Genomic DNA, 27185 nt, shown 5'->3' on the forward strand with positions numbered 1-27185 from the left:
AACAGCGGTCCCACTGAAACAATTTCAGAGGCTCCTGGGGCATATGGCATCCGCAGCCGCGGTCACACCGCTCGGATTGCTTCATATGAGACCGCTTCAGCACTGGCTGCACGACCGGGTCCCGAGGTGGGCATGGCACCGTGGCTCACTCCGTGTGGTCATCACACCGAGTTGCCGCCACACATTCAGCCCGTGGTCGGACATTGCTTTTCTACGGGCCGGGGTGCCCCTAGTGCAAGTGTCCAGGCATGTTGTTGTCACAACAGATGCCTCTGCCACCGGCTGGGGTGCCATATGCAGTGGCCAGTCGGCGTCGGGGTCCTGGACGGGATCCCATCGCCATTGGCATATCAACTGCCTCGAGTTGCTGGCAGTACTCCTTGCGCTGCGCCGGTTTCAACCGCTGCTGCAGGGCAAGCATGTACTGGTCCGGACGGACAACACATCGGCGGTAGCGTATATCAACCACCAGGGTGGTCTACGCTCCCGTCGCATGTCGCAACTCGCCCGCCATCTCCTTCTGTGGAGTCAGCGCCGACTCAGGTCGCTGCGCGCCTCCTACATCCCGGGCGAGCTCAATCGTGCGGCCGACGCGCTCTCACGACAGCTCACGCTCCCGGGGGAATGGAGACTCCACCCCCCAGGTCCAGCTGTTATGGAGCCGGTTCGGGGAAGCACAGGTGGACCTGTTCGCTTCTCTGGAATCCGCCCATTGCCAGTTGTTTTATTCGCTGACCGAGGGGACCCTCGGCACGGATGCACTGGCACACAGCTGGCCCCGGGGCCTACGCAAGTATGCGTTTCCCCCAGTGAGCCTCCTTGCACAGACACTGTGCAAGGTCAGGGAGGACGAGGAGCAGGTCTTGCTAGTTGCGCCGTATTGGCCCAACCGGACCTGGTTCCCGGAACTCATGCTCCTCGCGACAGCCCATCCCTGGCGCATTCCCCTGAGGCAGGATCTCCTCTCTCAGGGGTAGGGCACCATATGGCACCCACGTCCCGACCTGTGGAACCTCCACGTGTGGTTTCTGGACGGGACGCAGGCAGACTCGGTGGCCTACCGCCCGCGGTAGTCGACACCATCACTTCGGCCCGAGCCCCCTCGGCGAGGCGCGCTTACGCTTTGAAGTGGAGTCTGTTCGCTGAGTGGTGTTCCTCCCGCAGGGAGGACCCCCGGAAATGCCCGGTCGGTGTTGTGCTTTCCTTCCTTCAAGAGGGTTTGGAACGGAGGCTGTCCCCTTCCACCCTGAAGGTCTATGTGGCCGCCATCGCAGCACATCACGATGTGCTCGACGGCAAGTCACTAGGGAAGCACGACCTGATCATCAGGTTCCTCAGAGGCGCCAGGAGGTTGAATCCCCCTAGGCCTCGCCTCATTCCCTCCTGGGATCTCTCCATCGCCCTCTTGGGCCTTCGGGGAAGACTCCTTCGAGCCCCTTGAGTCAGTCGAGCTGAAACATCTGTCTCTTAAGACAGTGCTCCTGACCGCACTCGCCTCCTTCAAGAGGGTTGGGGACCTGCAAGCATTTTCGGTCAGCGATTCGTGCCTGGAATTCGGGCCGGACTACTCTCAAGTCATTTTGAGACCCCGGCCTGGATATGTGCCCAAGGTTCCCACCACTCCCTTCAGGGACCATGTGGTGAACCTGCAAGCACTGCCCCCGGAGGAGGCAGACCCAGCCCTTGCGTTGCTGTGTCCCGTTCGTGCTCTGCGCGTTTACGTGGACCGCACGCAGAGCTTTAGAAGCTCTGAGCAGCTCTTTGTCTGTTTTGGAGGTCAGCAGAAGGGAAAGGCTGTCTCCAAACAGAGGTTGGCCCACTGGATAGTGGATGCCGTCGCCTTGACGTACCAGTCCCAAGGCGAGCCGTGCCCTCTCGGGTTGCGAGCTCACTCCACTCGGGGTGTTGCTTACTCCTGGGCGTTGGCGCACGGCGCCTCTGTTGCAGACATCTGCAGAGCTGCAGGCTGGGCGACACCAAACACATTCGCGAGGTATTATAACCTCAGAGTGGAACCGGTGTCCACCCGTGTGCTTTCTACTCGTAGTTAGCCATGGGTGTTCGCTTGCTGTGCCATTTCCCTCGGGAGAGGGAATGCGAGCACTGTTTTCGCTCCTCAGTTCAGTTCCCCGTAACGGCGAACCCTGTGGAGTTCCTCCTGCATCCTGCGGCAGCCAGACGCGGCGGAGGCGTCAGGCGCCAGGTCCAGTACTTGCGTGTATGCCCAGTTGGTCTGCCCTTGTACTGGGCTAGATGCCCATATGCTGTGATTCCCCTCGGGTAATCCCATATGAGATTGTCCACGGTAAGGTTTCCCTGACGGTAAACCCGTGTCTTTCCCTGGGCGGCTTTGCTTTTGCCCCGTCTCTGATTGCTAGTCGTTCCTCTCGAAAGGTAGGACCTACATCAGAGATCTTCCATATGCGTTACTGTTCTCAGACCAGTCCATATGTGTCTTCCACACGTTACCTCCCTTCGGGCAGGGTGTGGTCTCCGTAGCTTTCCCCTCCTCGGGGAACGCTTTCCTGGCGTTTTTGTCGTTGCTGGAAAACGAGGTTGAGTCCGACGCTCCTCCCCCGTGGGGTAGGAACAGCAGCTTCGACTTCTCCACAGTAACGCCCTGTCCTCTCCATCCCACCGGTATGGAAGACATTCCTGGGCTTACTCTGGGCGCTGGAGGGTTGCGAGTATGGGCCGCATTTGCACTTGGCACGCTTCAGCCTGCCAGCACCTGCCTCCCTAACACTCGTAACGTGGTTCAGTTGCTATGGCGTTTTCCACGGGACCCCATTATGTCAGTATCGACGTAACGTCGAACATGACTGACTGAATGGGAACGTCTAGGTTACTAATGTAACCCCCGTTCCCAGAAGGAGGCTTGAGACGTTACGTTCCCTTGCCATAGCTTTGTGCCACTGCTGAGCGGCCAGATACCTATCTCGGCTCCTCAGCAAAAATATGAATGAAGGTGAGTATGCCGGCCCTATTTATACCCGGATGCCGGGGGAGGGGCCCGGCATGTAAATCTCACAGGCCAATTCCCATTGGCTTGTTTTGTATCCTTGGAGGTAATTGGGCTCCCTAGCGAGACCCCATTACGTCAGTATCGACGTAACGTCTCCGTTCCCTCCTTCTGGGAACGGGGGTTACGTTAGTAACCTAGACGATATTCACAGCTTCATGGGCTCGAATCCGCCATCCTGTACTAGTTTTTTTTTTTTTTTTTTTGTCATTAAAAACAATGCATTCATCAGTGATTGTATATCAAGGATAGTTGCAAGTTTGTGTGCTTTTTATTTTGTGGTTTCAATGGAACAAATAGAGTCTCCACAACGGGACTGAAGCGCGCGTCTGTGCACGAGCCGTCGTCACATTTCAACGTCAGATCGCCTTTTATTTAACACAAACAAATGAAATGAATAATCTACCAGTCAACTAGAAATGCTCCGTTTGTTATAGGTATGTCTGTAGCGCGAAATGTTAAAAAACCCTCACTTTTCAATGACGCAGGGGTCGAATTTACAGGGGAATATCCGATCTGTCCGCTTACACTGCAGGCGCAAACGCACGTATCCGATTCATATCTGATTTATAACCACATATGGATGAGGCCTGAAACCGATCTGTGAAAATCGGAATCCATAAGCTTTTTTCCTGCTTACACGGTCGTGACTCATATCCGATCTGTGGGAGGAAAAAATCGGAATTGGGTCACTTGAACCGTGCAGTGTAAATGGGGCAAAGTGTTCTTGTCAGTTCATATAATTAAGGTTGAACCACTGTATAGTCACATATGGCCCCGGATCTGTGCATGAAGACTTGCAGTGTAAATGCGGCCTATAGACTATTTTAACAATGTCTTTAGTACCTTTCTGGACCTTGAAAGTGTTGATTATATGGACGAGTCATATAGCCTACCTCTCGGATTTCATGAAAAATATCTTGTTCTGAAGATGAGCGAAGATCTTTCAGGTGTGGAACGACATGAAGTTGAGTAATTAATGACAGGTTTTTAATTTTGGGTGAACTAACCCTTTAACTGTTTTGCTTGTTTGTTTCCTATTGTACAAACGTCTTTTATAATGGCTATTATTCATTTAAATATTATTGTTGTTCAGTAATGTTTGGTTTTGACTAACGTTGTCCGTTAGTGATTGTGATTTCGACTTACATAATAAGGCCATTAGATGGCAGCAAAGACTGTTTATCAGTGTGTCAGCAGTAAAGATCTGAGAAGGTCCTGGCTGACTCGTTTTTCATAAGCCTACATGATAGGAAATGTATTCAGACCGAGTTGTCTTCACTATAACGCACAACCACAGACAATACAACATTAGCCTACATCCCTCAATGGCAAGAAAAATAATTATAAGATGTTTATTTGTGGTGGACTCTGTACAAACCCTACTTAAGTTAAAAAACACTAATAAAATATTACTCCAGTAAAAGAGAGATTTCTAATGTGACACAAGTAAGATATAGGCCTACCTAAAACAGGTTAGTGCTCAGTCTGACATTATTATGAATTAGGAGCACACTTGATCTGAGAATATTGTAATAAATCCAGTCGCCAATAGGGGCAGTGGTGAGCTTTCATTGGGCACACCACCACCTCTAAAGGGTTAGTTCACCCAAAAATGAAATTTCTGTCATTAATCCTCATGTCGTCCCAAACCCGTAAAACCTTTGTTCGTCTTCAGAACACAAATAAAGATATTTTTGATGAAATCCAAGGGTTTCTAAACCACATATCGGCAGCAATGTCATTGTGCCTTTTGTGGTCCAGAAAGGTATTAAAGACATTGTTAAAATAATCTACAGTGGTTCAACCTTAATGTTATAAAGTAACGAGAATACCTTTTGTGCACAAAAACAAAACAAAAATAATTACTTTACTTGACAATTTGAACTGTTGTCATACGCAGAACGCAGTTGACGTAGTGAACACAGTGCTGAGCTTCCATGTTTATGTCCGAACGCCGGCTCATTATTGGTAGACGCTTTACACGAGAGCAGCACGACGTATGCCTGTAATGCTGATGCAGGAGCCGGCCAATAATGAGCCAGCATTTTGCTATTACTCCACTAGGTCTGAAATATATAGTTCGCTGCAAACTGCAAAATGTATAAATTATTAATTTGCTAAATGTGTACAGTTGCATAAAATACTCAATAAAGTAGTCTAACTACGTTACCTTGGTTGAATGGTTGGATTCCACAACTGGTAAAATAAAACATATACAAGACAATACAACATTTACTGTAGGATCCATATATTTACTGGTGACTTAATTTAAAAAACTGTTCTATTGCACTTCTGATTTGGCAGTGACATTTGCCAGTTTTGGGTGCATGTGAAGGATTCTACCCAGTGGCTGTTACCCAAAAAGTGTTGCCTCTTGAGTTCTATACTCCAGTGTGTGAAGTTCTGCAAACCATGCCCCTCTACCACCCCATATTTCTTCAGGAGTATATAATGGGTTTGGAAATTTTAGATGAAAAGATGAAAAAGGTCAAGGTACACACATCCAAAATATCTTGGCCATAAGATCCAAAAAAAAAATTATGAGAAAAAAGTCGTTAAATTACAAGAACAAATTCGTTAAATTATGAGAAAATTGTCGTTAAATTCCGAGAACAAATACGTTAAATTATGAGAAAAATGTCGTTAAATTTCGAGAATAAAGTCAAGATAAAATGTTGAGAATAAACTCGTTAATTTACAAGAAAAAAAATCGTTAAATTTGGAGAAAAAAATCGAGATAAAATGTTGAGAATAAAATCATTAAATTATGAGAAAAAATTCGTTAAATTTTCTCATAATTTAACGCCTTTTTTCTCGTAATTTAATGACTTTATTCTCAGCATTTTATCTCGACTTTTTTCTCAAAATTTAACGAAATTTTTCTCATAATTTAACGAATTTGTTCTCGTAATTTAACAACTTTTTCCTTGTAATTTAATGACTTTATTCTCAGCATTTTATTTCGACTTTTTTCTCAAAATTTAACAACTTTAATCTCGAGATGGTTTTATTTTTTTATTAATGCTTGGCCCTAATCCTCTTCCGTATTAGTCTTATGATATTTAGTTGACTAAAACTATGCTAAAACTAAAACAATTCAGATTACCGAAATATGAAACTATATATGAAAAATTAAAATGCCATAAAGCCATATATAAAACTATAATGCCATTTTAGTCAAAAGACTATGACTAAAACTTAATAAAAATTAGCTGTCAAAATTACCCCTGCTTTATATTTCCTCATTTGAAATGGGGGAAGGCATTTTAGTATTTGGTAACTGATATAATAATCTATCCTCATCATTTGAATGAACAATCTTTAGTAACACAAATGTGCACCCATTTGTTCCCATAATTCCTGACACATCTCTCGAATTCCTTGTAATGAATAACTTGTTAAATACCATATAAAGTTTGTATTTGCAAAATGGTTGTTAAAGTATATTTGGGATCTCTTGCTTTCTGTGCTTTTTTTCTAGGAGACTTGAGATCCGTTTCTGTGACTGTCAGGCAACTCAACTGCTTTCTGGAATTTAAATTAAGTTTTAATGCAACATGTCAACACATTATTGTTTTCCAACTCAGTTTATTGACCAAAGATATCACTGAGAATACACAGCATTTAACATATAAACCAATATGACTGCAATTTTATTACATGAATCATTACATTGCTGTGGTGACTTAAATCATCCTTCAATCGAATGAATATGTTGAATGTTTGAACACGTTGCTCAGTGTTGTTTTGATGTAGAGTTATTACACCGTTTGGTTGTACAACCATGGGCCCCTGGATGTTACTGTTTGACTGAAGCAATGCCTATTTAAGAAAAAAATATAAAATAAATATTTTTCTACATGCTGCAAATTACTGACTGAATCTGTTTGTTATTGGCTTTGGTTACAATAAACACTGTGGCCGAGAAAATTTTTAGTATTTTTTTTTTTTGACACTCTTACCAGAGAAAAAGGGTTGGGCAGTTCCTCAGGTTTACACTTACATCTATACCTTAAGTTTAAAAATGAGTTGTGTAAGAAGTATTGATGCAGCTTAGAGTTAGAGCATTTAGACAAATATTCACAGGTAAAAAACAATCTTCCTTTGCACACTGAAAATATATAACCGCATAAATACATACCAGTTTGGTCCATGCTGTACTTTATATGTTTTGCAGCGATAACAGTATGCTGATGTTGTTGCCTAAGAAGAGATCACAGGTGACATGAGAAATATAGATGCCTTCTATCAAAGATTTTCTTTTAGTTCATTAGTGTTTCTCTTTCTCTTTTTAAATCTAATTTTATTTCAAATTACCAAAATGTTATTGCAACATTATTTACAAAAAAATTAATCTACATTTATTTACACCCATTATATTTTAGATATTTTTTAAATCGAAACTGAACTGTTACTGATTGAATAAGAAGAATTAGACTTATGAAAATTCATTTTATACAACAAAAAGAATTGCTTTAATAGAACATGCCAAATGCAATTTCCTTACCATTTTCCTTGATGCTCTTCTTCAAACTTCTAAATGCAAACTGACTTTATTTGTGTCCCACACAGATCTATGTAAGTCCTAAATAATATCTCCACCCATCTGTCAGTGGGAATGTTCCTGATGCAGTCCAAAGGGAATCTGAAAGAGATGCAGTACAAGAATGAGAATTTCATGCCATGATCTTGACAAGGCAAAACATTCTTCAGATTCTCAGCTCTCATAGACAATGGCAGATACAGTTCATTCATTTTCCTATGGCATCACCATGTCATCACAAATTATTCACACTCACAACAAAGTTATGTAATTCCCGTTTCCAGTCAATTTCAGTAAATATTTACTGATATTATGATGATAATGATGTCAGGAGTATAAATGAGACAGAAATATCATTGAGAAATGACAGTGTTCCTGTTTATGACAGATACAGAAATAAATAGGCCATATATAAGTACATAAGTGTGACATCATGTGACCTAAAACTAAATGCAAATATCATTCTGGTTATCCACTTCTTTCATGTCAAACAGGCATTACAGTAAACATGATTTTGTTATCTTCTTTCTGGGAACCTTTTCACATGACACGATGTTAATCCGGGTGCAGTCTAAATACATACTATACATACTAAACACATACTATTTTACTTTTGCTTTTGATTCAGTTTAACCAGTAAATAGATTAAATAGATAAATTAACCAGTAAAAACATTATTAGTTTAGTCAGATTTGCATATATTTACATCAATAAACAATATATCCTCCTTGGACCCAGCTATAGATTTGATACCATAAGTTTGGAGGTTAGACCATAACACTCTGCTTGCTCTTCAAAAATGACTGACATTGACTGAATGAATTCAGCACACTTAGGAAAATATATTCTTATACTAATTATCAAATGGTTTATGTGGTACATAAACATCTTAGCAAACTTTAGTGGGGTTTAAAATCAGAATATGACTTCATATTCATATTATATAAATTCTTATGAAAATGTTGCCAAGTTATCATTACTCCATTATTGCGCTACTTATTTCACGTCTCAGTGTCAGAATTATCGAGATGGCCAATCAAAGCAAAGAAGGCCGGTTTTACTGTTCACAGAAGACAAATGCAAATTCAAACACAATGCTTTTTCTGCTGCTTTTTTAATGGTGAAAAATAGTGTGTGTTAAGATGTAAGTAGCTAAACATGTAATACTGCCAACTGCTGAACTTATTCACATTTTGAACTGAAAACACGGTGGCATGTACATTTTTTATGCATAACTGAATGTGACAAGACAAAGAAATGTTTTGTATTTTCAACATATTAGACATACGAATAAGATTGATTATGTGCATATTTTAAAATAAAATATAATTAGCAAAAAATGTAAGCACACATACACTGTTCTCTTATGACCTTCAAGAAGATTCAAGATGGCAGCTATGTTACATTGCTACAGTTATAATGTAGTTTTGTGTATCTAAATGTTATTTCTTCTTAGTAAACATTATTTGTGTAAATTATCTTCATTTTATATGTCACTACTACATTGGTCAAATGGATGCCCAACAACACACATACACACAAATGTGTTGGATGAGCATTTATTCATTATCACCTCTGATTATTAAATAAGCTAAATCATTTAAGATAAACAGCATTTAGCACAGCAACCCAGCAATTTCAGTTTATGAATGTTATAGAAAAAAACAAAAAAACTTATTATTACATAATTATACGAATCAGAATAATGGTAATCTGATAATTAATGATATAATCAATGATAATAGTACATAGAAGGTAGTGTGAAAGAATCAACAACAAGATTAAGCAATAATTCATTCAAATCTCTGAATGATTGGTTGATGTGTCTCGGTTTGTAATGAGATTATGTATATTTTGTTTCTTCAACATAAAAAACGCTGCCATTCCGCCAGGTTATTGTTAGTTTGCGAGCTCCACATCCTGCATCCGGTAAATAGTAAGTCATCTTGCCATTCATTGGATAGGGAGGCATGCCACCCTGGAACTGGTTTGGAAACATCATGTTCATCATCTGAAAGATGAAAACAAGGTAGTTAGTTATAACTACTTAAACATATGGTATTGCTGGGTTGTGATAGTGCAATAAATGTATCATGTCTCATTTTCAAAATATTCAGAAAGGGTTATTATTGTTTTTAAAGCAAACTTTTCAGAATATATCAGACATTACCTGTGGAACAGGCATCCCACAGAAAAATGGCTGTCCTCCATACCTTTAATTTAAAATCGCATCATGTTAATAATATGAGTTTATCGTAATTATGTATTTTGAGACAGTTAATAAAACTTTCCAAGAGATTCAAATACTAACTCCACTGATACATACACTCAAAAAAATGATTCTAGCTGCTTGTTCAGTTTATTTAAATAAAATAAGCTGAACCAACACAAATCTTTAGTTTTTTTCTTAATTGGCATTCGCACTCAATTGTATTATGTTAAATGAAATTAAATTTGCAAAATGTTAGGTCAACCTAAACCATTTGTGTTGGGACTACATGAATCATTTATGTTGCATTGATTGAACCTGGGCAGTGGATTTCTAGTTCCCAGCATGCTTTGCGTAGGGAAAGATTGGGACAGTAAATGTTGAACTTAAGTGCTGTTTAATGTGTTTTTTAGTAAAGGGAAATACCTTTTAAAGTTTGAAGTTCAGTTATATTTGACATTTAAAAGAGTTTATGTTATGTCGATTTTTTGAGGTTACCATTATGCTGAAGTGTAGACCTTGTGGTTAGGCTCTAGGTGGCTACGTAAAACAAATTTATATTGTTCTCAACGAGCATTAACTGTGTTCAAGCCAGTGATGAGAAGTTCTTTATCTGAACATTAGTTGCATGCTATAAATGTTACTTAGCATATAAATAAGTGTTATTTTAGATTAGTTTTTATAGAAATATAAATAAGTTAGTTTGAGGGCCAGCACAAATTTTACACAGTCTACATGTGGTCATCAGCTTTTCCCCTCTCAATGGTCATGAAACATGTATGTCGGTGTACAACAGCTTCTCAAAACCTAAGCACAAGCGCACATCTTCACCATGATGGTAACAAAAAAAAAAAAAAAAAAAGCACTGGTTGGATCAACAAGAATGAATTATGTTCAGGAAACATACACAGAATACGTCAAATGAAACTGGTGTGATCTCATTCAATTAGGATGAATTTCACTCATTAGTACAATTAACCTAGCTTAAGTTCAAATAAATCAGTTCAACTGTGTGGAAATGGGTGTCATAATTGAATTAAGTTAGACCAACAAGTTATTTTTTTGAGTGTACTAACCCAAAAGGCATCGGACTCATCATCCCCCATGGGTTAAAGTTCATTGTTAGAGATAATTTGTAGAGGTCTGTTAAGCATATGTCACAGCTGAGAAACAGTAGACAATTTAAAATACTATCTTTCAACACTTTTCCTGCACTTTATCTACAGAAAAAACAGAATGCAGTGTAATAGTGTAAGTTGTTGCAAATGTGTTTTGAACGAGCTAGACAAAGTCATTTAGGTACTCAAGTTCTGCAATAATAAAGTGATTGTTTAGGAAATAAGTTAGATGCCTATTATAATGATTTCCTGATTAAACACCAAATAAACACAAGACTTAAAATATATATTTATTTTATAGACATATTAAATACAGTGTTTTTATAAATATGTATCAAAAACATACATTTTATATAAAGTCAATTACATTAAATTCCTTACCAAAGTCTTTGTCCAGTGATCAAACACCTCTCCAAATAGTGAAAGTGATTCTACTAAAGCACCAGAGATCTATAAAGAAACAAAATCCCCACCCACAAACTGGAACAAATTACAGGAATAGTACTGAGGCAGCCAAAAATAACTCTAAAAAAGCAACTATTAAGTTTGTTCCCTTTAAATGATTCTACATTTCTAAGAGAATGTCAATCCATATCCATGTATGAAGATGTTACAAAAATGGACACATGGTTCCATGCCCTTTTAAAGTTATACATATATATTTTGGTATTTATGCCTTTATAGGACAGGAAGCTATTATAGGAGAGGAGAAAGGTATGTTTTAAGGACAACAAACTAGTGTTGGGTCCATGTCCAGTCCAAGTACTTTTGAGTGGGGGGCATTTATTAATATCTTGTTATCTTAATTTTATGTTGTTACTTATATATTATCTTTCATGTAACACATGATGTTGACTCAGTTGTATTTAGAAAAAGTCTAAAATGTCAGAGTCCATGTCAAATTCGAGTTCAAGTTTACCTGAGTGTGTCAAATTCATTCATAATTGCACTCGAGTTTGGACTTGATTCAGAGTCCGACATCAAGTACCCTAACTCTAACTCAAACAAGGCTCTCTACCGAATCACTGTTGCGCTATATTGGAGCACTGCCCACAAGGCTATGTCTCTGATGGAGGGCTTCGTGTATTTTATGACCATAAACATGTACACAGATTTAGCAAAATAGAAATCAGTCTTTTTTTGTTTCTTCAAATTCATGTTGTTGATTGTGAGTGTGGGTTATAATACTTATTGCATTGAGATGTGCAATTTTAGGGTGATGGGTTATTTGGTGTAAAATGTAAAATATTTGGTTGGTGTTTAAATTTAATGTATATTTGTTATCTTGCTATGAATATATATATATATATATATATATATATATATATATATATATATATATATATATATATATATATATATATATATATATATATATATATATATATAATTGCAATATATACTGGAACTATTTAGAGTTGTATAAGGGGTGGGAAAAATAGCATGCTTTTGCTTCATCCAGCTCCTTTTCAGACATATGTAATTATTGATTATAGGTATTGTAATTTCCTTAATGTATATATTTTATTTTGTTTATTTTTTGTTCGAAATAAAAGAAAGAAAGAAAGAAAGAAAGAAAGAAAGAAAGAAAGAAAGAAAGAAAGAAAGAAAGAAAGAAAGAAAGAGAAAACAGAACACTATAAGAATTTAAAAAGTATGCCATGACGTTTTTAAAAACAAGGATGAAATATTTCAAGCAGATTAAAAGTCTTTTGATTAATTTATGTTGTTTTCTCAAGTGCTTTAAGAGAGTTTCACTTCAGTTTATTGATAAAAGAAATAGAATGACTGAAAATACACAACATCATCCTTAAGGGTTATTGAATATAAGTGCTGTTTTTCTTTCATTTGCATCATTTAGGACTAGCATGATCAACAGGTGTCTTTGGACAAACAGTGGGTAATCAAAAAAAAAAAAAAAAAAAAGATTTAACTGATTTACAGTGTATTTTCACTGTGTTTTCTGAATCCAGCATGCAGCACACAAAAGTTGGCTAAACATCAAAACTGAAAGCATCTGATTACTGAAAAAGGCTGAAATTCTTGTTTCATTCAACATTTGGAAAAATTGTTGACAAACAGGTTTTTCGGATGAGTGACACTTAATGATAAGTATTTTAAATATATTTTATGGGAAATGCAGACAAACATAAACCCAACCCTAAAAACTATGTAAAGAAAAGAAAGAAAAAAAAGACAATGACTTGTAGGAAAAATAGGAAAGCAACATTTTAGTTTCTTAAAATAATTTTGGCCATTTCTTTACAGATCAACAAAGTAGTTATAGGTAATATGTAGATTTAAAATTGTTCTATTAATTATTGATCAATCCAAGAACATTCAACAGTCCAACAATTCTTCTGCTTTTATTCAAAGTGACTCACAAATGAGGAATGCAGCAAAGAGATGAAGTGCTAAAAGTACAGTTTCAAACACTGTCTGGGGGAAGGAAATAGTGAGCATAAATAGCATAAAGAATGTTTGCGTAGTTGTTTTTTTTTTTTTTTTTTTTGTGTAGATAACATCAACAGGATTCATTCAAATGCACATAAAAAGATGATTTTTTACTTCTTTCTGTAAGCGATTCTACTGCATTTTATACATTTTATGTGCATTCCTTTGCAATAATAACAAGAACATGTCCTGCGTCAATACAAAGTCTATTGCAAAACAGTTTAGTGTAGATTGTAATATACTGATGTTCATCCATAAATTATTCAAGCTTAATGAAATTAAGCCAGTTTACATCTAAAGCCACTTGTTGTGCATTCAGCGCTTTTCTAGCCAGCTTTGTGTGCTTTTCTTTGTGAATACTGATATGTTTGTTGACTGATTAATTTGCAAATTATGTAATTAACTTTTCTCCTTTTTTAATCAATTGACAGCCCATCTTTTTCATTAAATCGTTCTGCCTCTCATAAAAGATGTTCTTAAGTACATGCTTCACTTGTTGAAGTGAAAGTTCACTTATTAAATTAACATGGCATTTGGTAACCTGTTCAACCTGTTTTGATTATGTAGTCATAAATATGTTGAATAAAAAACAGCAACACTGGGTTACACTTTATTTTACAGTGCCGTAGTTACATTGTAATTACTCAAATAAGTACTGAGTACTATTAATTAACTATGTACTTACTATAGAGACAGTTAGGGTTTGGTTTAGGGTTAGTTTTTTTAGGGTTAATTTACTGTTATTACTATAGTAAGTACATGTAGTAACATGTAACTACAGCACTGTAAAATAAAGTGTTACCCAACACTGAACTCAATCTGAATCAAAAATATGCTGTGAATGTATTCTGTCAAGAAATGACTCAAGCTTCAGTAAAGCACAAAACAAGAATGATGCACAACTAATTCAACAGGTGCAAGAAGCACTGGATTAGTATAACAAGTAAAGGGACAAAGTGCCTGACAGATTATTACAAAAAACGTGAGATTTACTATCCCTGACATCCTTATTCATCATCATCGACCCATATATAAATATTATGACAAGTAATTCTCTAAGTATGTGTATGTTATTATTTGTTCTTGTTATTGTCATTATACATAATAATTCTTATTTTTAAGAATAATTATTTAAAGCTTATTATTATTTGTGCTGTTTGACATTATTACGATTTCAAATAAGGAAAAACGATGCTCAACTAAACTAATGAAGACCAGACACTTAGCATTTCTGTGTGGTTTCCTGTAAAGCTCACTGAAAGAAATAACAATGTACAGCACCGCATTCATAAGGGGAAGGAATATAATACACATTAGCCATAATCAACATACACACAACTGCGTTTGATGAACATTTATTCACTTTCAGCTCTGATTATTGACAAATCATAAAGGACAAACAGAATATTGCAACCCAACAAACACTTTATTAAGTTCTTTTAATTTCATAATTTCAGTTGATTAGAGACCAGAAAAATACATATAAAACATAATTATTTTAATTCCATAATTTAAATTCATGATTGTGTAGAGATGGGGGGAAAGATGTTTTCTATATAAAATAGAACTGATGATTATACTGGTGAAAACAAATGAATGTAAAGTCTAAACAATAATTCATTTAAATTGCAGGATGATTGATGTGTGCCAGATCTTGATGAGATTATTAGGGCCCAAGCGAATTAAGCGCGCAGGGCCCTCTTGTTAGGGCCCAAGCGAAAATTCGCGCAGGGCCCTCTTGTTCTTCTAAGGATTATTATTATTATTATTATTTTTTTTTTTTTTTCCCGTCTTCCGGGGCTTTTTGGGGGCCTTAACATGCTCAAAAACTCTTGAAAATTGGCACACACATTGGAATCCGCGGCCATTAGGACGCCGGAGAGGCACAGTACCCGGGCGTGGCAGGGGGCTCGACAGCGCCCCCTTGAAAAAAGTCTGAAAAGTTGGTCCATATATTAAACATGCTTGCACGTATTAGTATGAAACTCGGTACACATATAGACCTCATCGGGCCGAACAACTTTCGCGCTCTAAGTTAATCGCCACGCCAACAGGAAGTCAGCTATTAAGGGTTGCTCTGGAATTTGATATACTCCTCCTAGACGATTAATCCGATCGCCACCAAACTCGGTCAGCATGAAGTCAAGACACTGATGATTAAAAATTGCCAGGGGATTTTTGATATCTCGAACGGTTTGGCCGTGGCGAGGGCAACGAATTTATGGCGAGAAAAAGGAAACAGGAAATGTGTTATAACGTCTTAATACATATATTGATCTTTATGAAACTTCACGAGTGTGTTCGTTATAGGAGTCTGATCACATGGATGTGACTATTGTGAGTCAAAGTTATAGCGCCACCAACTGGCAGCAGGAAGTGTATCACTTTTTGAAATGTTTTGAGATCACCCTCTTATTTTTACCTGATTTGCTTCAAACTTCATCAGTGTAATGTCAATACACAGCAGATGTAGACCTATGACAGGATTTTTGATATTTGAAATATTGTTGCCATGGCAACAGGTCAAACTGTAATAATATTCTTGAGTGTTTTTGAGGCTCTTAACATGCTTCAAATTGCATGAAACTCGACACACACATCAATATTGTCAACCAGTAGACATGGACAAAGCCATAGAAATGGGCGTGGTGGAGGGGCTCAGTAGCGCCACCTTTTGACAAAAGTGGGGGGTTAGTTTTTCCTACAGTCACCAAACTCGGTACACATATTGTTCTCATCAAGCCGGACAATTTTCTAATTTACATTCATTAGCTCCGACCAACAGGAAGTCAGCTATTTTGGTTTGAATGTTAATTTTTTGAAAAAACAGGCTATGAATTTTATACTACTACTCCTACAGGGTTTATCCAATTTACACCAAGCTTTTTTTAACTTGTTGCGAACACATTGAAGTTGTTTAATTGCAAACGGATTTTGGATATCTCAAACGGTTTGGCCGTGGCGAGGCAACGAATTTATGGCGAGAAAAGGGAAACAGGAAATGTGTTATAACTTCTGCATACATTGATTGATGTTTATGAAACTTCAGGAGTGTGTTGGTTGTAGTAGTCTGATCACATGGATGTAACTATTGTGATTCAAAGTTATAGCGCCACCAAATGGCAGCAAGAAGTGTATCACTTTTAAAATGCTTTGAGATCACCCTCTTATTTTTACCTGATTTGCTTCAAACTTCATCAGTGTAATGTCAATACACAGCAGATGTAGACCTATGACAGGATTTTTGATATTTGAAATATCGTTGCCATGGCGACAGGTCAAACTGTAATAATATTCTTGAGTGTTTTTGAGGCTCTTAACATGCTTCAATTTGCATGAAACTCGACACACACATCAATATTGTCAACCAGTAGACATGGACAAAGCCATAGAAATGGGCGTGGTGGAGGGGCTCAGTAGCGCCACCTTTTGACAAAAGTGGGGGTGTTAGTTTTCCTACAGTCACCAAACTCGGTACATATATTGATCTCATCAAGCCGGACAATTTTCTAATTTACATTCATTAGCTCCGACCAACAGGAAGTCGGCTATTTTTGTTTGAATGTTAATTTTTTGAAAAAACAGGCTATGAATTTTATACTACTACTTTTACAGGGTTTATCCAATTTACACCAAGCTTTTTTTAACTTGTTGCTAACACATTGAAGTTGTTTAATTGCAAACGGATTTTGGATATCTCAAACAGTTTGGCCGTGGCGAGGCAACGAATTTATGGCAAGAAAAGGAAACAAAGTGTTATAACTTCTGCATACATTAATTGATTTTGATGAAACTTTGGCTTAGTCTTCGTTGTACAAGGCTGATCACATGGATTTGACTATTGTGATTCAAAGTCATAGCGCCACCAACTGGAAGCAGAAAATGTGTCACTTTCAGCATACATTGAGATCACCCTCTTATTTTTACCTGATTTGCTTCAAAATTCATCAGAATAATGTTAAAACATGGCACATGTAATCCTTTGAAAATGGGCAGGGAGGAGGGGCTCTATAACGGCACCTTGTAGTGCAGTAAATGTGGAGTGAATTTGACATAGTCCTTTGATGTTTAACCGTTTTAAGTGCCTATTGCCCGCTGTGCACAGTTGCCCTGAAGCCACCGGGGTGGCGGTGCCACCGGGCTTGGGCCCGCCATCGCTGCTCGCAGCTATATTTCTTCTAAGGATTATTATTTTTTTTTTTTTTTTTTTTTTTCCGTCTTCCGGGGCTTTTTGGGGGCCTTAACATGCTCAAAAACTCTTGAAAATTGGCACACACATTGGAATCCGCGGCCATTAGGACGCCGGAGAGGCTGGTACCCGGGCGTGGCAGGGGGGCTCGACAGCGCCCCCTTGAAAAAAGTCTGAAAATTTGGTCCATATATTAAACATGCTTGCACGTATTAGTATGAAACTCGGTACACATATAGACCTCATCGGGCCGAACAACTTTCGCGCTCTAAGTTAATCGCCACGCCAACAGGAAGTCAGCTATTAAGGGTTGTTTGAAAAACGCATGCTCTGGAATTTGATATACTCCTCCTAGACGATTAATCCGATCGCCACCAAACTCGGTCAGCATGAAGTCAAGACACTGATGATTAAAAATTGCCAGGGGATTTTTGATATCTCGAACGGTTTGGCCGTGGCGAGGCAACGAATTTATGGCGAGAAAAAGGAAACAGGAAATGTGTTATAACGTCTTAATACATATATTGATCTTTTATGAAACTTCACGAGTGTGTTCGTTATAGGAGTCTGATCACATGGATGTGACTATTGTGAGTCAAAGTTATAGCGCCACCAACTGGCAGCAGGAAGTGTATCACTTTTTGAAATGTTTTGAGATCACCCTCTTATTTTTACCTGATTTGCTTCAAACTTCATCAGTGTAATGTCAATACACAGCAGATGTAGACCTATGACAGGATTTTTGATATTTGAAATATTGTTGCCATGGCAACAGGTCAAACTGTAATAATATTCTTGAGTGTTTTTGAGGCTCTTAACATGCTTCAAATTGCATGAAACTCGACACACACATCAATATTGTCAACCAGTAGACATGGACAAAGCCATAGAAATGGGCGTGGTGGAGGGGCTCAGTAGCGCCACCTTTTGACAAAAGTGGGGGGGTTAGTTTTTCCTACAGTCTCCAAACTCGGTACACATATTATTCTCATCAAGCCGGACAATTTTCTAATTTACATTCATTAGCTCCGACCAACAGGAAGTCAGCTATTTTGGTTTGAATGTTAATTTTTTGAAAAAACAGGCTATGAATTTTATACTACTACTCCTACAGGGTTTATCCAATTTACACCAAGCTTTTTTTAACTTGTTGCTAACACATTGAAGTTGTTTAATTGCAAACGGATTTTGGATATCTCAAACGGTTTGGCCGTGGCGAGGCAACGAATTTATGGCGAGAAAAGGGAAACAGGAAATGTGCTATAACTTCTGCATACATTGATTGATGTTTATGAAACTTCAGGAGTGTGTTGGTTGTAGTAGTCTGATCACATGGATGTAACTATTGTGAGTCAAAGTTATAGCGCCACCAAATGGCAGCAAGAAGTGTATCACTTTTAAAATGCTTTGAGATCACCCTCTTATTTTTACCTGATTTGCTTCAAACTTCATCAGTGTAATGTCAATACACAGCAGATGTAGACCTATGACAGGATTTTTGATATTTGAAATATTGTTGCCATGGCAACAGGTCAAACTGTAATAATATTCTTGAGTATTTTTGAGGCTCTTAACATGCTTCAAATTGCATGAAACTCGACACACACATCAATATTGTCAACCAGTAGACATGGACAAAGCCATAGAAATGGGCGTGGTGGAGGGGCTCAGTAGCGCCACCTTTTGACAAAAGTGGGGGGGTTAGTTTTCCTACAGTCACCAAACTCGGTACACATATTATTCTCATCAAGCCGGACAATTTTCTAATTTACATTCATTAGCTCCGACCAACAGGAAGTCAGCTATTTTTGGTTTGAATGTTAATTTTTTGAAAAAACAGGCTATGAATTTTATACTACTACTCCTACAGGGTTTATCCAATTTACACCAAGCTTTTTTTAACTTGTTGCTAACACATTGAAGTTGTTTAATTGCAAACGGATTTTGGATATCTCAAACGGTTTGGCCGTGGCGAGGCAACGAATTTATGGCAAGAAAAGGGAAACAAAGTGTTATAACTTCTGCATACATTAATTGATTTTGATGAAACTTTGGCTTAGTCTTCGTTGTACAAGGCTGATCACATGGATTTGACTATTGTGATTCAAAGTCATAGCGCCACCAACTGGAAGCAGAAAATGTGTCACTTTCAGCATACATTGAGATTATTTTCTTTATTTCTTATTTTTACCTGATTTGCTTCAAAATTCATCAGAATAATGTTAAAACTTGGCACATGTAATCCTTTGAAAATGGGCAGGGAGGAGGGGCTCTATAGCGGCACCTTGTAGTGCAGTAAATGTGGAGTGAATTTGACATAGTCCTTTGATGTTTAACCGTTTTAAGTGCCTATTGCCCGCTGTGCACAGTTGCCCTGAAGCCACCGGGGTGGCGGTGCCACCGGGCTTGGGCCCGCCATCGCTGCTCGCAGCTATATTTTGTATTTTGTTTCTTCAGCAAAATAAACTGTGCCATCCTTCATGACAACTCTGTGTCTGCGAGCACCTTTTCCTGTATTAGGGTAATAGCGAGTCACTACGCCATTTCTTGGAAGGGAAGGTGCACCACCTTGGAAAAAGTTTGATGGAACCACTATATTTTTCATCTGAAAGATGGATGGAAAAAAATATCAATGCATAATTTAAATCTTCATAAAAACATGTTGAGAATAGAAATAGAATTACAAAAATGTTGACATGCTTAGTTTGTTAAGAAAATGTTTTAGACACCATTTCCTGTGAAACAGGTACTCCATTTGGAAGGTCTTCATCATCAGAATCATTAAAGACACGCTGTCCTCCATACCTTTAAAACATTTTTATTACAAAAATAATTATATAAGATATGTGTTAATATGTGTACATCTTTATGATAAGTTGATCATTGTCATCATTCTAGAGATTTCCTTTCCAAGTGATTATAATATTCTAATTAATATAAGGGTATATAATATACCCTTGTGATTAATTTACTAACCCAACAGGCACTAACTGGCCATTCATTCCCGGATACATCCCCGGATTCATCCCTGGATTCATCCCCCAGTTGTTCATTGTTGGAGATGTTTTGTAGTGATGTGTGTTATAACTGTGAGAAACAGTGGAAATCATTTCAAATAGTCTAGTATCTATTTTTGAACACTTATCCTGCACTTTACCAACTTTGAGTTCATTTTTTATTTAAGCAGAAATGAATACAATGTAACTGATGTTGTATAGTAAGTTGTGCTAATGTGTCTTGGAACACCGCTGAAAACGTCAGTTTGGTATTTAAATTCTGCAAAATTAATTCTTTAGGACATACAGTAAGTTCTCAGGTAAATAATAAGAATAACATGTAAAAATACATTTTATTTGATATAAGATTCAAAACCATATAGATTCATTAAATAAAATTGTTTTTTCCTTACCAAAGCTTTTTGTCCAATGTAACGGCACCTCTTCAAAGAAGTGAAAGTGATCTGAATTCTGCTTGAAAACCAGAGATCTATTTAAACCCTTACATGAGTCCCCGCCCACAAATATTTCTACTGGAAAAGTGGGGTATAAGAAAGAAAATGAAAGAAACAATTAAAATTTGCTTTCACATCTATCCTTACAAATGTTTTGTTCTGTACACAAATGTCTAGTTGAATTATGAAAACAGGAAATTTGTTCAAGGACATGTTTGTAATTAAGAATAAACCAGTATACTAAGAACTGAATATGCTATAATGTTTTAAAAAAATAGACAGTAGAGAGTATACTCATCTAATTGAGATGAATGCATGAAAACAGCAAAAATTGTATTATATATATATATATATATATATATATATATATATATATATATATATATATATATATATATATATATATATATATAATGTCCACTATTTTTTAAAGTAGCCTTTAATCAGAATAAAACATGATTTAGTCTTCTGCATATGAACACCTTTTGCGGTGTTGCTGTATTTTTGAATCATTCCCCCATTTCTTGGTAAGTCTGCCTTCTGGATGCTGTTGTTGCTGAGTGACTGAACCAATGCATTGTTCATCTAAGAGAAAATATGTGGAATATAAGGAACTGCAAGAAGTGGTTTTATGTTCAAAGTCATCTACATGTTCAAACCTATTGGCTAAACCTTTTTTGTTTTTTGGGTTTAGTAAACACTGTGTCCTAGAAAACATCTCAAGGAAACTCTCACCTTTCAGTTCATTTGGTTGTAAAGAAATATATAGAAATTTGTTTGACACTCTTAGCAGACAAGCCTCTTACCATGTAAGCCAGTTCCTCATCATAACATTTACATGAACCATAACATTGACTATATTTTAAAGGATGTTTTCAACTACCTTTCTGGATGTGAAAAGGTGCAATGATGTTGCTTCCTATATGTGTGGATCAGATACCCTCAGATTTCATTAAAAATATCTTAATTTGTGTTCTGAAGATGAACAAAGGTCTTACGGGTTTGGAACGACATGAGCGTGAGTAAATAATGACAGTAATTTCATTTTTGGGTGAACTAACCCTTTAGTTCAACCAAAGGGACATTAGATTTAAGACAAATTAATTTTACATAAAAGACAGAAAACTTAAAGGTGTTTCAAATAAATGCAATGAATTATTTCCTAAAATTCTTTCCGTTTCTTTACCAATGCTCTTCAAAGTTGTGAAAGCTAACTGACTTTACTTGTGTCACACGGAGATCTCTGTCAGCCTCAACTGACAAAATCTTCAACCCAATTTCACCCAATTTTCAACAAGAATGTTCCTGCAAGAAAGATACAAAAAGTATTTAAAAGTATTTATTTGTGTGGGTGAGGCTATGCTATTGTCATCAACAGTAAAAACAGGTTCCCAAGGGATATTTATGCATTAATGAAGCATACTATGTTTAAACATCTGTAAATTATGCATATTGTTTCAGAAGTATGAAAAAATCCTCACATACCTCTACTGGTGTGGATGATCCATCCATACGATCAACGGTATGAATCTGACACTTAAACTGAGATGATCCCTACACTGTAAAAAAGAATGGTTGGTTTAAGTAAGTTACCTGGTTGCCTTAAAATTTTGAGTTAGTTGAAATTAAAAATTTGAGTTAACACAATGAAGGTGATTGGTTTCATCTACAGAAGCTCAAAATATTATGTTGATTTGACAAAAGAAAAAAAAAATGTTGTGATAACAAATCATAAAAAAATAATTTTTTATAGCATAGTGATGTGGTAAGCAGAGATCACAGCCAGTGTTGGGGAAGTTACTCTAAAAAAGTAATTAATCACTAGCTGATATTTACATCAGTAAATTACTGTATTAACTGCTCTCTCTAAAAAGTATTGCAATACTTAATTTCTAAATTCCATATCAACTTTGACCAGTTGAATAAATAAATAATGTAAAAATTGCATAAATTATTCTTGAACTGACTAAAGTATTTAAATGGAAGGTTACATTACATTTTAAGATATGATGTATAATTTTGATGTTAAATCTACTATTGTTTTATATAGAATTGTTCTAGTCTAAACAGTATTTTTAATGCAATTATATCAGAAAAAAAAAAAAATTCAAGGGAAAAGTAATGTATTGCAAGCATTGGGAGGTTATGATAGAATACTGTTTATACTCAATACAACACTTACTCAATATCAGTAAAATATCTGGACCTGCAGCATGTTTACAATGTCATCTCTTCTTTTCACACTACACAGTGTCTGTCATCATAAGAGTCATTATCAGTTAAAACATGTTTCAAAGAGCAGGACTTGAAGTTGCAGACAGTTCTATTATCTATCTAAAAAAAAATGTATGTAGGCCATCTTTGAATGTTTGCATAACAGGGACTTTACAATCATAGCTCACTTTTATAAATGTCTACATTCTTAAGTGGCATCTTAATGTCTTATACTTCAGGCACCTGTTAAAAAAACTGTCCCTCTTGCTCTTGACTTCCCAGCAGCATGAGAAACATCTTATGATTCTATACATACACATACTCATTTTTACTTTCATTATCCAATCTGACAAGCCTCAAATCAGAGTTATAACTTTTGTAATGATCATTATAGTGCTGTAAAATTTGTCATCTTTAAGAAACTAAAAAAGTACCTACTGTAATTTTTTTTGCATTAAAGGCTCCATGATACAAAGACAACTTATCTGTGCATTTAACCAAAGTCTATTAATGTCTCTATAGTTCAAACAACATTTAAAGAAAAGTAGGATCTGATTAACAAACAGTCATACTGTAAAAAAAAAAAAATTACAAAAATAAAGCAACGCAAATATTACAAAATGTGACATTAAAAAGTGTAAAAGTCACTCGTTTTTATAAAGTAACACTGTCCAACATCAACACTGTCAAGTTGACTATTAAAAAGAAAAGCTGAACATTAGTTCAGAAATAATATATATTTTAAATTATTACTGCCTTTAGTTATTATTTTGGAATAACTGTAAAAATGTATAAAACACTAACTTGATGAAATTTATTAATTAATAGAACATTGTTAGTGTAAAAATACAAAATAGAATTGTATTTGGTCCCTCTCTTTTTAGGTAATATTTATTTAATCAGGAAAATTAAGAGTAACAGGGACATAAATGTACATGTTATATATATATATATATATATATATATATATATATATATATATATATATATATATATATATATATATATATATATATATATATATATATATATATATATAATATATATAATATAATATATATATATACTAAGAGTTTTGAATTTACCAGTTGCTTTTATATATATGGTTATATATATATATATATATATATATATATATATATATATATATATATATATATATATATATATATATATATATATATATATAAAAGCAACTGGTAAATTTTCAAAACTCTTAGTATCACAACAGATCATCAAAAGTGCACTTTTTTCAAACATTTCAGCATATTTTCAATTGTGTACAATACACAAAATCACAAAGTTTTCACTTCAGAAAATAAGTGTTTCATCTTTATAAATGTTTAATTCACAGTAACTGCCTTTCATACTACCAAACTTTTGATTTGCATCTCTTCTCGTTTAGCTTAATGCATTTGTCTATTATTTAATCCAACTGAACTCAATGGTCAATCAATGAATTGTTTGGTACACCTATAGATTTCTATAGATATTGATTCTACAATTCTAATCAAATTTTATGAATTATAATTTTCAAAGTGTGTGGTCTTGGTAAACACTGTGTTGTGAACCAAATGTGTAACAAGGATGGTAATACCAGTAAATTTGGTCCCCATGAGGAAAACAGCTTATAAATCATACAAAATTATATTTTTATAAAATGTAAAAATGCAGAAAGTTTTCTGTGATGGGTAGGTTTAGGGGTATGGTTGGTGTATGCAAACAGAATATACAGTTTGTACAGTAGAAAAACCATTACGTCTATGGAGACTTCCCGTAAACCACATATACCAGCGTGTGTATGAGAGAGATACAGAGAGATTTGAAATTTGTGAACAGAGCAGGACAGAGTACAAGGGAAAAGAAACAGTCAATAACTGTATAACATCAGATCGATCAGAGATGCATCAGAAGAGAAGAGACAGATGGCATCGTTTTACATTATAGTATGCCATGCGACACTATTGTAACTCACCCTTCATCTTTAAAGGTCAACACTGTCATATGTACAGTGAGATCATTTACTGAAATTTAATTGAAGAATAGAATGTTACTAGTATTACTAATATTAGCTAAAAACGATTTTTGCATCTTCCTTGGTAAATAGAGAATAAGTTATAAAGATACAAACGTGGAAGAGCATTAATATACTCTTCAAAGATTAAATTCTCTGAATGAATGAATGTATGAAACAAATATGACATCTGAGGTTGCAGTTCCTTTTCCAGCGCACCAGAGAGATCCATTTCCTAAATATTACTCCAGATCAACTGTTTGATCCACAGCAGCGTTCATGCCTCCTGATTGGTTCAAATACAGCACATGCACTTGCACAACTTGTCAAGCATGCAGTTTTTATAATAGTTCAGCCAACAATGGAAATTTTGTCATCAATTACTCATCCTCATGCCACTCATTTCCTCCTCATGAAATAATGAGCAAATGTACAAAGATGCCAGTACAACTCCTGATACATATGTGGGGGCAGTTGTGGCCTAATGGTTAGAGAGTCAGACTAGCAACCTGAAGGTTGTGGGTTTGAGTCTCAATACCAGCAGTAAATGACTGAAGTGCCTGTGGGCAAGGCACCTAACCCCCAATCACTCCCTGGGCACCACAGCAAAAATGGCTGCCCATGCTCTGGGTGTGTGTGTGTGTTTGTTAACTATACACTACCAGTGTTGGGGTAACGCATTGCAACTAACTTGAGTTATGTAATCCGATTACTTTTTCAAGTAATTAGTAAAGTAATGCATTACTTTTAAATTTACAACAAAATATCTATCTCAACAAAATTACTTTTCAAATAAGTTATGCAAGATACTTTTTCCCATTATGTTTTCCCATTATTGACTGACGCCTCTTCTGTCCCCATGTTGAGAGAAACAGGAGTAAGTTCGGAGGAGTTGTGTGCGCTGTGTGTGAACATGACGGTTATAGTAGCTCTAGACCAAATGTGAGCATTTACCCATCTCACTTGCACAAAAACAGAGTATTCTTCAAAATCAATAAAAACAGTGAAATGCAATCTCAGAATATTGCACAAACCTGCAATAATTAAATATAATAAATCAGTTAAACAATACAAATATACTTTTTATGTATTTAATCTCACTTTATTAACCAAGATCTTTGCTGCTGACCTTTGATGATCCAATTCAAACATACTAATAAGCAAAAATTACTATAGATAAACATCACATTTCTGATCAGCCTGAAGCTTATTCATTTCACTTTTTGTGTGAAAGTGCCTGTACATTTGCCAAAAACAGAACGTTTTTGTTGTTATTAAAAACAAACAAGCAAGCCCAGCCCAGGGGAGAAAAATTAACACAAAAGTAATGTAATACTTTTCATTAAAAGTAACTTATGCAATTTACAGGAATTTTACGGGAATCTAACAGGCTAATAGGCTATATATTTCATTCTGTTTGGCTATAGTAATTAATAATAATAATATGCTAAATTGCATTTTTTTTTTTAAAGTACACATTATGAACTTCCAAATCAGTTTATTGACAAAAGAAATAACTGAGAAGTAAGAATACACAGCAGATATTTAGAGATTTTAAGCAGCCTTTAATCAGTTGAATAAATCCTGAATTCTTCAGTTTCAACAGGCCGGCCGTTGATATGTTTCAACACCTTGATCAAAGTTGTTGTAATGTCGAGTCATTGCCCCATTTCTTAGTACATTCATAGACCTCTGGATGCTGTTGTTACTATGTGACAGAACCAATGCATTGCTCAGCTAAAATAAAATATGAGAAAACGCAAGTGGTTTTATGCTCATAATCATCTTGTTGCAACTTACTGACTGAACCTTTGTGATATTGGATTCAGTAAAAACTGACTCTCAAGAAAACTGACTCTCCTTTCAGCTCATTTGAACATCATTGCTTTTAAAGAAATATTTTGGAGTTTGTTTAATACTCTGTGTAAACACTATCATCCTATTGGTGTCAATATTTCCTGCTACATA

At 36.4% G+C, this 27185-nt stretch overlaps 1 long non-coding RNA gene across 2 annotated transcripts; it reads right to left on the reverse strand.

Moving 5' to 3' along the window:
* Positions 1 to 19850: 19850 nt before the first annotated feature.
* Positions 19851 to 23573, reverse strand: LOC137028308 (uncharacterized). 2 transcript variants are annotated; one of them, XR_010896156.1, is made up of 8 exons: positions 23172 to 23573; positions 22475 to 22548; positions 22214 to 22294; positions 21472 to 21574; positions 20948 to 21064; positions 20515 to 20625; positions 20268 to 20343; positions 19851 to 20143 (listed from the first exon to the last, which is right to left on the reverse strand). It is a non-coding gene; the product is annotated as an uncharacterized lncRNA (long non-coding RNA). The 2 variants fall into 2 exon arrangements; XR_010896155.1 differs by having other exon boundaries at positions 20948 to 21067.
* Positions 23574 to 27185: the final 3612 nt, after the last annotated feature.

Source organism: Chanodichthys erythropterus, chromosome 2 (genome assembly GCF_024489055.1).
Source record: "Chanodichthys erythropterus isolate Z2021 chromosome 2, ASM2448905v1, whole genome shotgun sequence".
Lineage (NCBI taxonomy): Eukaryota > Metazoa > Chordata > Actinopteri > Cypriniformes > Xenocyprididae > Chanodichthys > Chanodichthys erythropterus.